Source organism: Vespa mandarinia, chromosome 11 (assembly GCF_050613455.1).
Source record: "Vespa mandarinia isolate Hongniang chromosome 11, ASM5061345v1, whole genome shotgun sequence".
Classification (NCBI taxonomy): domain Eukaryota; kingdom Metazoa; phylum Arthropoda; class Insecta; order Hymenoptera; family Vespidae; genus Vespa; species Vespa mandarinia.
Window position 1 is genome coordinate 1,305,001 of NC_140820.1, and position 17,500 is coordinate 1,322,500.

Genomic DNA, 17,500 nt, shown 5'->3' on the forward strand with positions numbered 1-17,500 from the left:
TCTCTCTCTGTCTCTCTCTTTCTCTCTCTCTGTCTTTTTCTGTCACGCTATATTTTCACTTTTATCAGTACGTTTCAGCGTGTATTGAAAACAAGCCGCTGATTGGACTGAAGTACCCAGCAATTGTTGACGATTCAAGTAAAACAAGTTTCGTGTTCGAATTTATATCTTTCTCACTTTTCTCTCTCTATCTCTCTCTATCTTTATCTATCTCTCTCTATCTCTCTCTCTTTCTACTTTTCTCTCTTTATCATCAACTAGTATCGATTAAATATTTGCTATTGCTAAATGCTATTAGACTGCGCTCTTTTTTTGTTTTTTTTTTTTTTTTTTTATATAGATTTCCGTCTTTCGCTCGTACTTCGATCGGAAGGAGAGAAAAAAAAACAAAACAAAACAAAAGAATTAGCAAAAAATAATGAACCGAAAAAAAAATAAAAGGTAGAAATTCTCCCGTTAATTTGATTCTCCTCTCTCGTCGTTCATAGGAGAAGAAAATTAAGAAAGAGAAGACTAAAAACGCAATTAACACGAGCGACACGGAAGCCTTCTCGTCGTTCGCCGAAACAAAGAAGTCACTACGAATCTTCTTTTGTCGGTGACTTCGCGAATGTTTTGCGAAGCTGTCATTTCCTTTCTCTCTCTCTCTCTTCGTTTACTTTTTCCACACTTTTTTTCCTTGTATCCACGCTTACGCGGCTCCCCTTAGAGTTCTACCATTCGCTGACGCTTTTCAAGTATTAGCAGGCATTCTTCTCCGGCATACCCCTCTCCCCCCTCCCTCCTCCTCCTCCTCCTCCTACTCGCCTCCCTTTGCCCCTCTTTCTATCCCCGACATCCCTTCTTACCCTTCGTCTTCCCTTCGACCTTTTTCACTCGCCAGCTCCTCTCCTTTCTTTTCCTTTCGACGCCTTTTTTCCATCCCGTTGGGCCAAACAAGCTCTGAGCAAGCTTTTGTTGAGCTTTTAATGGAGAGATTCCGCGCTTGTCCGAAGCTGCTGCTGCTGCTGTTGCTGCTGCTGCTATTGCTGCTACTACTGCTACTGCTGCTGCTGCTGCTGCTACTGCTGCTGCTGCTGCTGCTGTTTTGCTTCGTTTTCTGTCTTTTTCTTTCCTCTCTCTTTCTCTCTCTCTCTCTCTCTCTCTCTCTCTCTCTCTCTCTCTCTCTTTCTCTTAGTTTTTTCTCGTATCCTTCTTTGCGTGAATTTAAACGGCGACGTTAACTTCTTCATTCTTTCCAATCGGAAGAAAGAAACCAAGCGTTTTTCCATTCTAACTCGCTTGAGAGAGATTTTTATTCATCAATTTGAACGAACGAATGGACACATTTAATTAAATACTTAAGTCCAATTAAATACTAATTATCATTGAAATAAGAAAGTTTAATCGAATTTAAAAGTCTTATCGTTGATATACTTAATCACAATGAGGATATCCACTTACGTACGTATTATTGATGAAGTTGATTCTATTATAACGATAGTATCCAATTAGGTGATTAAAAAGAGGATGTTTTTCTCTTTAAAATGGTTTTGGTTTCAACTCTTTACGATTTTTCGTTACGAAGATATGACGCTTTGAAATTTTTCATTCATAATATTAATGAACAGGTGACGCGTCGAGTACGCCATCGTAGTAAATAATACAACCGATTTATACGTCAATCAGTCAGCTGACGTACGTAAATTCCAAGAATTTATGTAGGTCACTGTGTCATTCATATTTTTTCCAAGAAATTATGTAGGTCAGTGTGTCATTCGACTTTAAGTGGAAATATCTTCGATATTAGAAGTCGTAGGTACTTGAAAAAAAATCCGTTGCAAAGGGAATTTTTTTCTTTATTTATTTTTTTTTTCTTTTTACAATATTTAAAATAATTATTTAACAATTTGTTATAAACAATTTTTGTTATAAACAATTTGTTATGAACAATGATATATCGCATACGATTCGTACAATTATATATAAGCGTTAGACATTTTAACAACTTTTTTGTTCACTAATTTGTTATAAACAATTTTTTTTATAAACAATTTTTTTAAACAATTTCTTACCGATTAATTTTACAAAAATCGCCCATTTAATGCATATGGATATGCAATGAATAACTTTTCGTCATTTATTCGTTACAAACGATTCGTTATAAACAATTTGTTATAAACAATATGTTATAAACAATTTGTTATAAACAAATTTTTTTTAATAATTTCATACCAGTTAATATCTTCCAAAATCATGGATATTAATACAAACGTGTATGCATTTGACAACTTGTCGACGTTAATTTGTTATAAACAATTTGTTATAAAAAATTCGTTATAAACAATTTTTTTTTTTTTTATTTTTTTACATAATCTCATCACAGACCGTGAACATTTCTACATACGTATATGTCTTTGACAACTTTTCAACCTTAATTTGTTATAAACAATTTATTATAAAAAATTCGTTATAAACAATTTTTTTTTTTTTTACGTAATCTCATCACAGACCGTGAACATTTCTACATACGTATATGTCTTTGACAACTTTTCAACCTTAATTTGTTATAAATAATTTATTAAAAAAAATTCGTTATAAACAATTTTTTTTTTTTACATAATCTCATCACAGACCGTGAACATTTCTACATACGTATATGTCTTTGACAACTTTTCAACCTTAATTTGTCATAAACAATTTGTTATAAAAAATGTTTTGCAAATAATTTTCTTCAAAACTAACTCTTACCAATCAACTTTGAAAAAAACAGACATGTATATATATAGATACACAACGCTAACGTGCATTATGGAATTTGTTAGAAATAGTTTGTTATTAAGAAAAAAAGAAAAGAAAAAAAAAGAAGGAAAGAGAAAATTATTTTTCCACATTCTCTTCCATTCGCAGAGAATTACTTCGCGAAATTTTCAAAAAGTTCGAATTACTGATTTATGAGAAAGAAGTTCCGGTCTCTCGCAAATGTGATTTTCTTATTCCGATTTCGCATTTTTCAAGACGACAAATTACAAGAGTACGAGAAAGAGGGAAATGAAAGAATGGGAAAATAAAAATTCGTTCTGCCGGAAGAGAGATAGAAATAGTGAAAAAAAAGACAGGAAGAAAGAGAGAGAGAGAGAGAGAGAGAGAGAGAGAGAAGGATAGAGAAAAAAAAATTGGAGAAGAAACACAGACGGAAACGGAAGGGATTTTCTGTTCGCACGAGAGATCGTAAGAAAGAAACGAAGCGTCGAGACCTTAAGCCGGTCTGCAAGTCGCAAAAGCAAGGGCGACTCTTTAAACAACTTTGCCCTTCGGTGGTGGTGGTATCACAGGCTTCTTTCTCTCTCTCTCTCTCTCTCTCTCTCTCTCTCTCTCTTTTTCCTTCTTCCTTTTTCTTTCTTCTCTATAAACTCGTAATTCCGCGTGACGATGGAGTATAGTCTGAAAAAGTAACAATAAAAACGTTCCGACGTTTTCTAACCATCCGAATGAAAGGAATTTCGAATTTCTTACGAATATAAGAAAATTTTATATATCGATGTAATATAATATTTTACGCATCGACGATTTTCCTTTACGTGGATTAATATAAGGTAATAGAAAATTGTATCTGAAACAGAAAGGTTAAACACACGAATGCTTTTTGGTGTTTTCCATTAGAAACAAAACAAAAAAAAAAATAAAAAAAAGAAGAAAAAAGGGGAAAGAAAGAGAAGAAAGAGAAAAAAGAAAAAAGTGAAAGAGAAAAACCATCTTTCATTTTAATTTTCACATGTAAACCGTAAATATCTGTATTATCGTTTCGTAAGAGAATCAATCATTTTTCTCTCTTTTCTTTTTTCTTTTTCCTTTGTTTTCTTTTTTTTTCTTTTTTTTTCATCTTTTCATTATCATTTCTTTCCCAAAAGAAACAATAATAACAATAACAATAACAATAATAATAATAATAATAATAATAATAATAATAATAATAATAATAATAATAATGAGAAAAATTATCAATTTCACAATGCAGATCGATCTGCGAAAATGTGACAATTTTATCTTTTCCTATTTTTTTTTTTTTTCTTTTTTGTTTTCTTACGTATTATAGCGAGATTTACGTAAAACGAGAATAGTGAGGAACGCGTACGGGAGTGAGTGAAGGTTATAAAGGGAAGAAGTGTGTGTGATGGTAGTGAGGGAGGGAGAGGGTGGGAGTAGTGGGTCAAATAAAGAAGAAAAAGGAAAGAAAAAAAGTAAAAAAATGAGGTGATTCGAAGGAAAAAATTTGAAATAATTTTTAACACATATAAACTATAACGATACCAAATGCGTTATTAGGCTTGCAAACTTTACCGAGGGTGTCTCTCTCTCTCTCTCTTTCTCTTTCCATCTTCTCTTTTAACATAAAAGCGAGAGAGAGGAAGAGAGAAAGAAGGAGAGAGAAAGAGAGAGAGAGAGAGAGAGAGAGAGAGAAAGCAAGTAATGTCTGGGGACAGGAAAGCTATGACCCGCAAATTTCATTAACACTCACCGTTGGTAGGATACACGTTGTCCATAACTCACTGGACCAATTGCAAGAGGCGCATTAAATATACGACAGTATACGATCTTCTTTCTCTCTCTCTCTCTCTCTCTTTCTCTCTTTCTCTCTCCTTTATCTTCTCATATCCTTGTTCTTCCATCGTATACCCTTTTGTTAAACGCTTTTAACATAGCCACGAAAAGGAGGAACACGAATTTATATATCCTCTATATTAAATTGTTCATCATAAAGTATCCCAGCGAATTTTATTGGACGTTGTATGTTATATAGTGAGACAATAGAAAAGAAAAAGAAAAAGAAAAAGAAAAAGAAAAAGAAAAAGAAAACGAAAAGAAAAGAGAAAAGAAAAATGACGAGGAAGAAGTGAAAAAAGAAGAAGGGAAAAATGAAGGAGTGAGAGAAAAAATAAAAAGAAGAGAAGAAAAAAAGGAACGAAGAAATGATGGAATGAGAGAAACAAACGAACGAAAAAACAAACAAATAAACGTACGAACGTACGAGCGAACGTACGTACGAGTAAACAAAGAAGAAAAAGAGGAAATAAATAAATAAATAAATAAATAACGGGCATCGATAAAAATGTTGAACTGGCACTTTTCGAAAGTGGGTACCATTTTTGGTCCTATTCGTGAACGATACGAATGATAGATCTTTTTTCGTTTGGTATAAGCGATAATAATAAATCGCGAAGATTGATCTCTCTCTCTCTCTCTCTCTCTCTCTCTCTCTCTCTCTCTCTCTCTCTCCCTCTCTTTCTCTCTCTCTATCGAAGATATGAGGTTTGATGATTATTCGACGTGGCCTCGTCGAATTAAACGGTGCGTTGACATCGATTCGCGCGCGTTTAATAGACCGAATTATTTTTCTCCCTTACGTTCCTACACAATTAATGCCTTTCCAATTTTCCAAGCGTACTCGTTTTGATTGATCACCAAACGCGCGACGATATGAGAGGAAGGAAGGAGAGAGAGAGAGAGAGAGAGAGAGGAATGGAACAAGCAAGGAAAGAGAGAGAGAAAGAGAGAATGATATGTATAATGTATCTATGTATGTGTGTATGTGTATGTGTATGTGTGCGCGCGCGCGTGAATGAGGGATGAGTACGTCATACATATCGGAGCGCGATGGCTTGGTAATTTGTAACAAGAACTATGAATAATAATTGTCTCGCATGAACGTCGAGGTAATTTGCTTTAAATCCGCATCGCATTTTCGTATCATTTAACGCTTTATCCGGCCGAATGAATTTTAATGAAATCCACCGACGATGCGAAAGCTATAGAAAACGTACATTACATAGGTGTGTACGTACGTGTAAATACATACGTACGATGCAATGCTTGCATGCATGCATCCATGCATGGATGCTTGCATGCATGCATGCATGCATACGTAAGTAAATACGTACAATGCGTGAATACGTATGTATATAATAAAACAATACGTATAAACCCGGAAGACTGGCCTTTATCGTTTAACACCCGTTATTCATATTCCTCGTTGGAGTGATATTTTTGTTCTTTTTTTCATTTTCTTTCCCTACCCTCGCCCACCCCCGCCCCCGCCCCCACCACCTCCTTTTGTTTCTTTCTCTTTATTTTTTTTTAATTTTTTAATTTTTTTTATTTATTTATTCATTTTCTTTTTCTTTTTTCTTCTTTTTCAGTCATTCATTCTTTCGTTTAATTGTTTTTTCTATATATATATATATATATATGTACACAAGTAACATCGTTTATGTTTTATTTCCTCTAGTGTATTCACACCTTTTTTTCCTTCTTTTTTTATTCTTTTCCTTTCCTTCTTTTTTCTTTTATTATTATTATTATCTTTTATTTCTATTATTATTATTATTATTATTATTATTATTATTATTATTATTATTATTATTATTATTATTATTATTATTACGTTTTGTTTCCACAATTTTTTTATTTCTATCAATATCACAATGCGCCAAAAAGTATCCGTCGAGCCATCATAGGAAAACAACGAATTGAGAAATAAAAATCGTAGATAAAATCGATGCTGTCTTCTCTCTCTCTCTCTCTCTCTCTCTCTCTCTCTCACTCTCTCTCTCTTTCGTGCGCGCGTGTGCGTGCATATTTGGCAAAAGGTAAAGCGTAAATATCGGGACGAGTTTGGATTCGAAACATTGTCGAGTTTCGTAGAAAATGGCACGCGTAAATATTCTATTTCCGTTATACCGATAGAAAAAGAAAGAGAGAGAGAGAGAGAGAGAGAGAGAGAGAGAAAAGAGAAAAAAAGTGAAGTCACAGCATATTTGTCGGAAACGATCCAAATAAAAAATTGTTATTTTTTCTCTCGTCGCATTTAACCATAAACCACATCTTCTTATTGGGATGATCCTCAAACGAAGACTAAAAGAATAAATCTTCTTTTCCCTAAGAAATCGTCGGTTTCATAATAGTATATAATAATAATAAAAAATAATAATAACAACAATAATAATATTAATAATAATAATATTATTAACAGCAATAATTCCATTCGCGCTTATTTCATTTATTATCGAATATTTCAAAAGAATTCGTCATAGAAAAAATTTAATAAAGTTTTCTCTCTTCTCTCTCTCTCTCTCTCTCTCTCTCTCTCTCTCTTTCTCTCTCTCTCACTCCTAAGAGATCCATTATCCCATGTCATTTCACTGATGTATTCTATGAATGATCTCTGTATTCATAGATACGCTGTCGATATTAAAAGAGGGGTGGCAAGGAAATAACAAACAAAAAAAAATAAAAAAAAATAAAAAGAAAATAAGGAAAAAATGAGAAGCGGACAAAACAACGAACGAACGAATGAACGAACGTTACAAACAAAAATAAAAAAGATTTCGTCTAAATGGAAAATAATAGAAGGAGATGGAAGTAAATATAAAAAAGAAAAGAAAACAAAAAAGGGGTTAAAAAAAAAAAATGAAGAAAAGAAAAAAAGATTAAAAAGAAAGGATCTCCATTGGTACGTCGTGTTAGTATTCGTGTGAATTCGGCACGTACACAGAACGCATTAGTTTCCACCTCGTCACGTTCCAGCCAATAATATTCTTCACAGTAGTAGAATCGACTCTCTCTCTCTCTCTCTCTCTCTCTCTCTCTCTCTTTCTCTCTCTCACTCTATCTATCTATCTATCTATCTATCTCTATCTGGTCTGATAAAGTTCCATTCCCGTTTGCGGTCGCTCAATCAGACCACGACGAAACCGCCAATAATTTTCCGTTTTCACGGCTCGATCATAATGCTTTTACTCACACAGAGACACCTATATGTATAAATATATATGAATGTGTATGTACATACGCACAAATACACACAAACATATATATATATATATATATATATATATATATATATATATATTCTACAGCTTCCTCGATCTTCCCCTTTGGATTTTAAGTCTACTACCGAGACCATATTCCGGAGGCGGGAAATTCGAACGCCAGACTCGAGCTTTCATCCGCATCTAGCTTAATTCACCGCGAAATACCGGATGTCCATTAGTTCCTACCGAGGCCTGCTTCGAACCCACGCTCGTTCGTATCCGTATATAAACATGTACATTGGTACACGTTTAAATATATATACATAGATATACACATATGTATTTATGTACATGTATATGTGTGTATGTACATATACGGCATCAGGAACGAGAATCAGAAATTCTGACCTCATATATATATATATATATATATATATATATATATATATATATATATATCACGGGACTAACACACCACAACGATATTTTCTATATTACATTCTAATTTTAGAAAATAATTAGTTAATGAGACTTCGTGAGGACTATAGTTTTAATTTGTTAGAAATAATTTTAATAATAATTTTAATATGTTAGAAAGAATGAGAGAGGAAAAGAGAGAGAGAGAGAGAGAGAGAGAGGGAGAGAGAGAGGAAGAGAGAGAGAGAGAGAGAGAGAGGGAGAGAGAGAGGAAGAGAGAGAGAGAGAGAGAGACATATGATTTCAATTCCATAGGAATGTCATTTAGTATTTGTATTATTTGTATGTACGAAATTTCAAAAGGTCACATTATATCTCTACCCAATTCCCTGTTGTTATTATAGAGGAATTAGACAATCTATTTCTCTGTTTACTCTCCTTCAAATATCTGTTAGTACCTCAGTACGCTTTTAACCTTCGAAGAGTGTTGAACTCCGTTGGACACGTCTCTTTTATCTCTCACATCGTTCATACGTAATTATCTTTTAATTGAATTATTCATTATTAATTATATACAATACGTATATATATATATATATACTTTTATAGATTAATTTTTTAGATTACATTAACCATCGTATTTATCTTTTTATATCGTTTGTTCAATCAAATTATTTAAAATTATCTTATAGATATAAATGATCTTTTTGTACGTAAGTTTTGTTTCCTTCTTTTTCTCCCTTCCTTTCTTTTTTTTTTTTTTTTTTTTTTCAAATTACATCGAAACATTCGATTATTTATCTTTCTCCAATGTAATTGTTAATAAGATTTTTAAGGATGTACATGTAATTGATATTATTTTTTATTTTGTCTTTGTCTTTTTTCGAACGAGATAAACAATATTCGATACGGTATTGTTACGAACGATTTCGAAGGAAGAACTTCGCAAATATATATGTATATATATATATATATATATATATATATATATATATATATATATATATATATATGCATGTATGTATGTATGTACGTATATACGATCGATAGAAAACTCTTACGATATTTTATTATAATTAATATTATTAAATTCAATGACACTTGTCCAATAACAGTTTGCGAATGTAACAATACTAAACGTTTATGTTTTGGTATAGGAACAGCCAGGAGGCATTCTATAATTGGTACTATATATCATATACGAAGTTACCTTTGATGAAATTATTGATTCCATAGCACGTACCTTTCTCATCTCTCTCTCTCTCTCTCTCTCTCTCTCTCTCTCTCTCTCTCTCTCTCTCTCTCTCTCTCTCTCTCTCTCTCTCTCTCTCTCTCTCTCTCTCTCTCTCTCTCTCTCTTTAGTTATTTATCTATCTCTCTTTCTTTCTTTCTCTCTTTCTTTCTTTCTCTCTTTCTTTCTTTCTCTCCCTCTCTTTTTCTTGTTCTTTTACACTTCTTTTTCCTTTGATGAATACACACGTACGCCCAATTTGTTTCTTTTCGAATACTCTGTAAATATTATAAACATGAACGAACATATTCGTGTACATAGTTGTATACGTATAATTGTATATATTTACCTATGTTAAGTACACGTCTATATTTACACAGCCGTCTCCTACCGTAGAGAGTACACGGGAAACTCATGGTTCCAGATCCAGCAACATCTAAATTCTCGCACAAAATCATCGATCTTACTTTCGTTAATTGAATTTTTATATATATATATATATATATATATATATATATATATATGTACTTATGTATGTATATATGTACATATTTATCTATAGAAATATTTCGATAAGTAATAAATAATAAGTAATAAATAAACGTGTTTATACAGATATCTGATATTTGAACCCTTACACAGATTATTATCGATATAATCTAGTTATGATCGATGTAATTTCAATAATGAACGAATTTAATTAGATGTTAAATAATGAAATAGTATAGTTAATTAGCGAAACGTGTAATTAAATAATTTGTATTGCAAGTGGTTTCCTTCGTTTCTTTTTTTTTTTTTTTGTCTTTTTTTATTAGTTTTTTCCCCTTTTTGCTTATCTTTTTTGCTTTTCTCCCCCCGAGAAAAACTATCGATCATCTTTCAACGGGATTTATATATAAATATCGTCGAATAATCCGAACTCCATATATATATATATATGCACGGTATGTATGTATGTATGCATGTATGTATGGATCGCGTATATAACTAAAAGCATATTCGCGTTTTCTTAAAAGACTATGCATTGGAAGCCACATATGTATATGTGTGTGTACATAGGAAAAAAGTGTTGGAGAGTTTATTTCGACGAAGGAAAAGGCATAAATCTGACCTAGGCGTACGACCTGTTTACGAGTCACATTTTCATCTCGTTCATCGCGCATTTCCGATGAAATTATTGCCGTTCGAATGCACAAGCTCGTATCGAAAATATCCGAATGAATATCGAATACCTACGTTCTTCTCTCCCATCGTATCTATATATACACATATTTATGTGTATGTGTGTGTTTGTGTGTGTAACATATTTGCAAGGAAAGTGCAAATCGACGTAGAGCAACGCGTAAATATCGACTATCCAACTTTTCTCTCTCTCTCTCTCTCTCTTTCTCTCTCTTTATCTATTGGTCTCTCTTCTTTTTTTTAATTTTTTTTTTTTTTTTTTTGTTATACGATAATCCAAACCACGATGTTCGCTACATTTTTTCAGAAAATTTCAAAATAAAATGGAACATGAGAGAGAGAGAGAGAGAGAGAGAGAGAGAAGGGTGAGAATGAAGTACATCAGCCATTGCATAACCATTCGCATAACCATTTTTATAAAGAGATCCTTTTTCATCGTATTATCGACTACTCGATTTTCCACTCTAACCGCTAATGTCCGTTTGTTACGCATGGTTTAGAACGTTAACGAGAAAAAGAGAATGTAGATCGTACGTTTAGATCGCACTTGATCTTTATTACATTTTTTCTTAATTTTCTTTTATATATATATATATATATATATATATATAGCATATTATTCCGTAAATTAATTACAAGATTTACACTTAGATATATAATAAAAGAGAGACAGATAGAAAAAGAGAAAGAGAAAGAAAGAGAGAGATAATTTTAGAAATTCGATATTATTTCATTACAATTTATCAAGAATTAAGAAGGATTAATTAATGAGAAATCGCGTATTTAATTAATATAATTACATAAGGTTGAAGGAAACATTGACGAAACTGGTATGAAGATATCACGAGACAGAAGCCGAGTTGAATAATGGATTACTTCGTTCTGGGAAGTGTAAAGTTTGCCGTTACATTCGTCCTTAGTGATAGTATGACGACGACAACGACGACGACGACGACGACGACGACGACGACGACGACGACGACGACGACGACGACGACGACGAAGACGAGGACGAGGATGGCGAGGGAAGAGGGAGGATAAGACGTTTAAAGCGACATCTTATTTTCTTGAGAAAATCCATGATTCGTCTTTAGGGTGATAAAGTAGTAGGGTAGTAGTATCTCGAAGAAGATTGAATTAGTTAGCGTAGTAACCCAAAAGAGATGGTTGCATGGAACAAGATAGATAGATAGACAGATAGATAGATAGATGATAGATAGATAGATAGATACTGAAGAGAAAGATAGAGAGATAGATAGAGAGAGAGAGAGAGAGAGAGAGAGAGAGAAGAGAAGACACGTTGAAGTTACACCAACACTCTCGGTATTCCTAAAGCAAGTTCGTATTTCCAACGTCTTGTGTGCACGGAAGCTTAAACTTTATTCGCCTGACAGCACTCGCCAGTGGTCTGCACACGGAGTTAACTTCATTTCGAAGGTTCTCGTACCATTGAACCCTCAATATAACCATGGAAGTTAACGGCTTGTTTGCAAATCATTACGAGTTACTTTTCGCGCTCTGCCAGATAATATATACATATATATATATATATATATATATATATATATATATATATATACACTCTTCTTTTACTTGATGTTTATCTTCGAAAATTTATTCGTTTGTAAAGAAAAAAAAAAAACATGGCCATAAAAGAAAGAAAATTAATATAAACATCAGATAAATTAATCTAAAACAAAGTCCTGTCTCTTTCTTTTTCTCTGTCTCTGTCTCTGTTTTCTATCTTCATTCCTTCATACCCGTGAATTAGACAAATATCTAATCGTCGAGAATAATTAAGACGTAAGAAGTTGAAAGGTCGATTTCGAGAGATAATGGAAAAAATATAAAGGAAAATTAATTAATTCGAAGATCGTATTAGATAAGAGATCCCTTTCGAAAAATTTCTTTCGATAAATGGGACGAAAGATTAAAGAATAAAAAATTGAAAAGAAAAAAAAAAAAAAAAGAAAAAAAGAAAAAAAAGAGAGAAAAATTCTATTCCCCATGGTGGGGGAAGGGAAGGGAAGGGAAGGGGGCGGGAGTATTAATGGGAGAAAGGGACTGATCCCCTCTCCTCCCCCCACCCGTTCGGCTCTTACGAGATACGACCGTCATGGATTTAAACGTACGGATGAAGGGATTAAAATGATATAGCTTAAGGTCCATCCTTCGCGAGAATGGAACCATTAGAGCAAAAAAGGAGAGAACATTTAGGACGGAAACGTACCTTCAAAGGGTCCTTTTATATATACATATATATATACATATATATATATATATATATATACACATACAATTTAATCCATAATGGCATAAACGATGAACGTCTTTTTGAAAAGGGCTTCGTAATCCACGTACAGCCAAAATACGTCCTTCGTAATACCACGAAGGGATGGAAAGACATTCTCACCGATCCTCATAATTAATCGATGGGAATAGACCACAAAATATATTTTCTCTCTTTCTCTCTCTCTCTCTCTCTTTCTCTTTCTTTTTATCCCTTTATTTATCTCTTTCTTTTTTTTCAGTACTTCAACGAAACCTGACGCAAACACGAAGTTCACTTTTCACGTTCGCTCCTCGATTTGTTTCATTTCTCATCCCTTTTTCTCTTTATTCTCTCTCTCTCTCTCTCTCTCTCTCTCTTTCTCTCTTTTTTTTTTCTATCTCCCCATACACGAATTTTATTCAATGGAACATCGCTCAAGAACATTAAAGAGAACGAATCATTCGTTTACCTCTTATTAGAAAAAACAAAAAAAAAAAAAAAAAAAAAAGAAAAGAGAAAAAAGAAGAGAGAAAAAAAAGAGAAAAAAAAGTTGGTATATTTCAATAAACGAAAATCTACATACACGGCTATATTACTAGCCAACGTAGTCGTACACATGTTCAAACGTTTTTTACGAGTAGAATAATATATTTGTTCTTGTTAAATTTGTTTTCATGGAAAATATTTTATTAGATATAAAAAAAAAAAAATAAATAAATAAGATAAGAATGTGGAATTAGAGATCGCAGGTGTGATTTTTCTTCGTGGAAATTCTTTTTTATTACTTTTTATTTTTTTTAATCTTTCTTTCTTTCTTTCTTTCTTTCTTTCTTTCTTTCTCTTTTTTTTTGTTCTATTTTTTTTTCCTTTTTATTCGTCCGAAAGCTTCGTCTCACACATACGCATATACATATACAGAAACACATAAGTGAGATTTTAGAAATGGAAAGTCATTTAAGGGAATTTCTTTCGATTATTTTAGAAATGTTTTATTACGTTTACGTCGAATGACTATCCTTTTGATGATTATTTTTTAACGAAAAACTTTTCACAAACTGGAGATAGCTTTTCACGTAACAAAAAGAAGGAGAAGGAAGAAGAGGATAAGGAGGAAGAGCTGATCCTCCGTCCTTCGAATCTATCATCGATCTCCTTCCTTTCAGATCTTTTCTTTTCAACTTGTATTTCTTTTCTATCTCTCTCTCTCTCTCTCTCTATCTCTTCCTCCCCTCTTTTCTCTCTCTCTCTCTCTCTCTCTCTCTCTTTTATTTTAGCTCAACTCGAGAAGCCGCGGAAGCCTTTTTCCCTGAGATCCATTTCATTCGTACTGTCAGACCATCACGTTCGCACGAATTAATCAAGAAGATCAAACGACGATTTAGGGGTACCCTTCTTCCATCTTCTTTCTCCATCCTCTTTCTTTTTCCCTCTTATTCTCGAGAAAAGTTTAGTCTTTAAAGCCTAATCCCCCTAATGCCATAGCACCGAAAAAGATAGATAGATAGGAAGGGACTCGTTTAAAGATGGGTCCTCGGTTAATATTTTTACGAGCTCTCCTTTCGCAATTTCTCTCGTTCCGCCCTCCCTCTCCTACCCCCGTCATTCTTTATCAAAATTATTAAACTTATCGTCGATTAACTTCCACCCATGCCCAACCCCCCATCCCCCCCTTTTCTTTCTCTCTCTCTCTCTCTCTCTCTCTCTCTCTCTCTCTCTCTCTCTCTCTCTCTCTCTCGTTTTCCCCTTCTTTCCATCGTGGCTCGTATCGAATTAAAAAGAGGGATTAAAAGATGAAGAAAGAAAAAAAGATAGACAAAAAATTCTTCGTCTCGAGAGAAAAAGAGAGAAAGAGAAAGAGAGAGAGAGAGAGAGAGAGAGAGGGAAAAAAAAGAAAATAGAAATTTTCTATTATAAGATTCTTTCGTGGCGTACATTGTGACCATTCGTTCAAAAGCTCAAGAGATAAAAGGAGCGTCGGTCAAAATTGAATTCGCATATTTTCGCTTTTCGTATATTTAATTAAAAATCCTTACTTATTTTATCTTAACGTCTCCGTTCCGGCAGTCCTTTCTCCTCCTCCTCCTCCTCCTCCTCTACCTCCTTCCACCCACCTCATTTTCTTCCTCCTTTCTGCATAAGTAAAAGGATGATTTAATTCGTACCTTCGAATTAAAGTCATTTCCGCCAGGCGAAATATTTCATTCTTTCGACAGGTGTCACCGTAAAAAAAAAAAAAAAAAAAAAAAAAAAAAAGAGAGAAAAAAGAAAAACAAAATAAATAAATAAACGAACAAATGAAAAAAAAGTCAGTTATCAAAGGAACCAAAGGAAAAAAAAAAAACAACGAAAAAGACGAACAAACAAACAAATAAAAAGAAAAGGAAACATTAAGAGGAAAAATAAGAAAAGAGAGGTGATGATCGTGGGTGGAACGAGTAGGAGTTTTGAGATTAGGGAGGAGTACAAGGTAGGAGAAAAAAAAGAGGAGACATTGAAACTTGGCTCGTTCGAGCGTATTGGGTTCAAAAGGGTTCTTTCTGGTCGTTGGAAAGGTTTCCTCTTATTCGAATTTAATCGTTGGGAGTTTCATGGATTTTCTTTCGGTTTCTAATGCCGGCCGATTTTCCATTTCCTTTCCTCGTCCTTCTTACTCATTCTTCTTCTTCTTCTTTTTCACCTCCCTCTTCTATTTTTCTTCTTCTTTTTCTTCAACGCACAGCTCTTTTTCTGCCAGCGAGGCAATCTCGCATAGATCGATTTTCCCTTGAAATGACGTAAGTCAGGTCCTCCATGTTTATATATATATGTGTGTGTGTGTGTGTGTCGGAATGGCGGCTCCAGCTGCATCGCCTTATGCACCTGAATTATGAAGGCGCGTTTGCACGAGACTTTTACGGTGAGATTCTCACACAGGGTAGCGTGGTTTATCGGCTCGTCGCTTATTGACTCTCTGTGCTTCTTCTTCGTCTTTCTCAATACGATCCTCTCTTTTCCCTCTTAAAGAAAACCCTTCTCTTCCTCTCTCTCTCTCTCTCTCTCTATATATATATATATATATATATATATATATATATATATATATATATATATATATATATATATCTCTTGCTTTTGCTTCCTCTTTTTCTTCCCTTTATCCCTATCACCATTTTTTCTTCCTTTTTTTCCTCTCTCGTTCACGCCCAAGATCAAGCTCTCTGTCTCTGTCTTTCTCTCTCTTTCTCTCTCTCTCTTTCTCTTCCCTTTGACGTCATGGTATCTCGAATTTCTCGCGTTAATCGTCTCACAATTTTCCTCTCTCTCTCTCTCTCTCTCTCTCTCTCTTTCTCTCTTTTTTTTCTTATTCTTTTTTTTTTCATAACTTTACTCACTCCAAATTTTTTTTTCCCTATCTCAATTCGTATATACCCTAGGAGCACCCGATGATTAATGAATTATTTCTTTGAGTCCACGGATAAATACGATTCTTTTTTTTTTTTTTTTTGTTTTTTGTTCTTCTTTTTTGGGTTTTTCTTTTTTTTTTTTTTTTTTTTTTTTTTTATATTGACAAACAGAAAAGATGATAAGTCAAAAATTCGATCTATTTATTTATTCTTTCGAGAGAGAAAAAAGAGAATATTTTACGATTTAGAAAGAACAATGATCGACGAAAATCAAATTGTTTTTCATGTAATCGTCCGATTTAAATCGATTCTCTTTTTGATTTTTATCTTATCCATCTTTCTCTCTCTCTCTCTCTCTCTCTCTCTCTCTCTGTGATATTTTTTCAACATTTTCTTCAAAATTTATCGAAGGATCTCCATGATGATGAAGGAACAAAACTTTGTTGTATCTCTTTCGTGTAATCTTCTTTTAAAGCTTTATCTTTTCTTCCTCGTTAAACATCTCCCATGCAAATTTTCCCTCAAGTTACACAATCTTGTTCTATTCTTTTTCTTGTATCACTCTCTCTCTTTCTCTCTCTCTCTCTCTCTCTCTGTGCCATTTCTTCTTCCATCGTCCTTCGTTTTCGTCTCCTTTCCAAAAGAAACTTTTTCAAGTGTTTTGGGACACCCAAGTGGTCCAAACTCGACTCTTCCTGTCTCCATAGGGATTGAAAACTTTTCGACTAGCCAGTCAGTTCGAACTACTCTTTGAAAGTAGGCAGAAAAACGTAAAATTGGCGAAAGGATCAAGCAATAAAATTGAAAGTATCGTCTAGAGTTCTAAGTCCTTTCTACCAAATCTATTCCCCTACAATCTTCTTCTTTCTTTCTTTCTTTCTTTCTTTCTTTCTTTCTTTCTTTCTTTCTTCCTCTTTATCTTTTTCCCTTTTTCTTTTTTATCATCTTCTTCTTTTTCTTCTTCTCTTCTTTTTTCTCTTTTTCTTTTTCTTCTTCTTCTCCTCCTTCTTTCCTTCCTTTTCAAAGTCCATCGGGAATTGTACATATATATATATACATACACACATATATATATATATATATATATAGTCCATTTTAAAAGTTCATTTTGAGAGAGAGAGAGAGAGAGAGAGGGGGGGGAGAGACCGAGTTATGCTTTCTGCAAAAGAAATGAGGCGAAAAGGTTGTAGGGGGAAACAAAAAAGAAACAAAAAGAGAGAGACAG

At 33.5% G+C, this 17,500-nt stretch overlaps 1 protein-coding gene across 9 annotated transcripts in view; it reads left to right on the plus strand.

The window, feature by feature from the left end:
• The window catches only part of Lar (tyrosine-protein phosphatase Lar), a 494,163-nt gene that overhangs the window by 418,948 nt on the left and 57,715 nt on the right, over positions 1–17,500 (plus strand). Inside the window, exon 1 of one of the 9 annotated variants that reach the window (XM_035866065.2) lies at positions 8,683–8,741. The exons of the other annotated variants lie outside the window; for them this stretch is intronic. The gene's annotated coding sequence lies outside the window, so the exon portion shown is untranslated. Of the gene's footprint in view, positions 1–8,682; positions 8,742–17,500 lie in introns of those variants that run through there. 9 annotated transcript variants of the gene reach the window in all.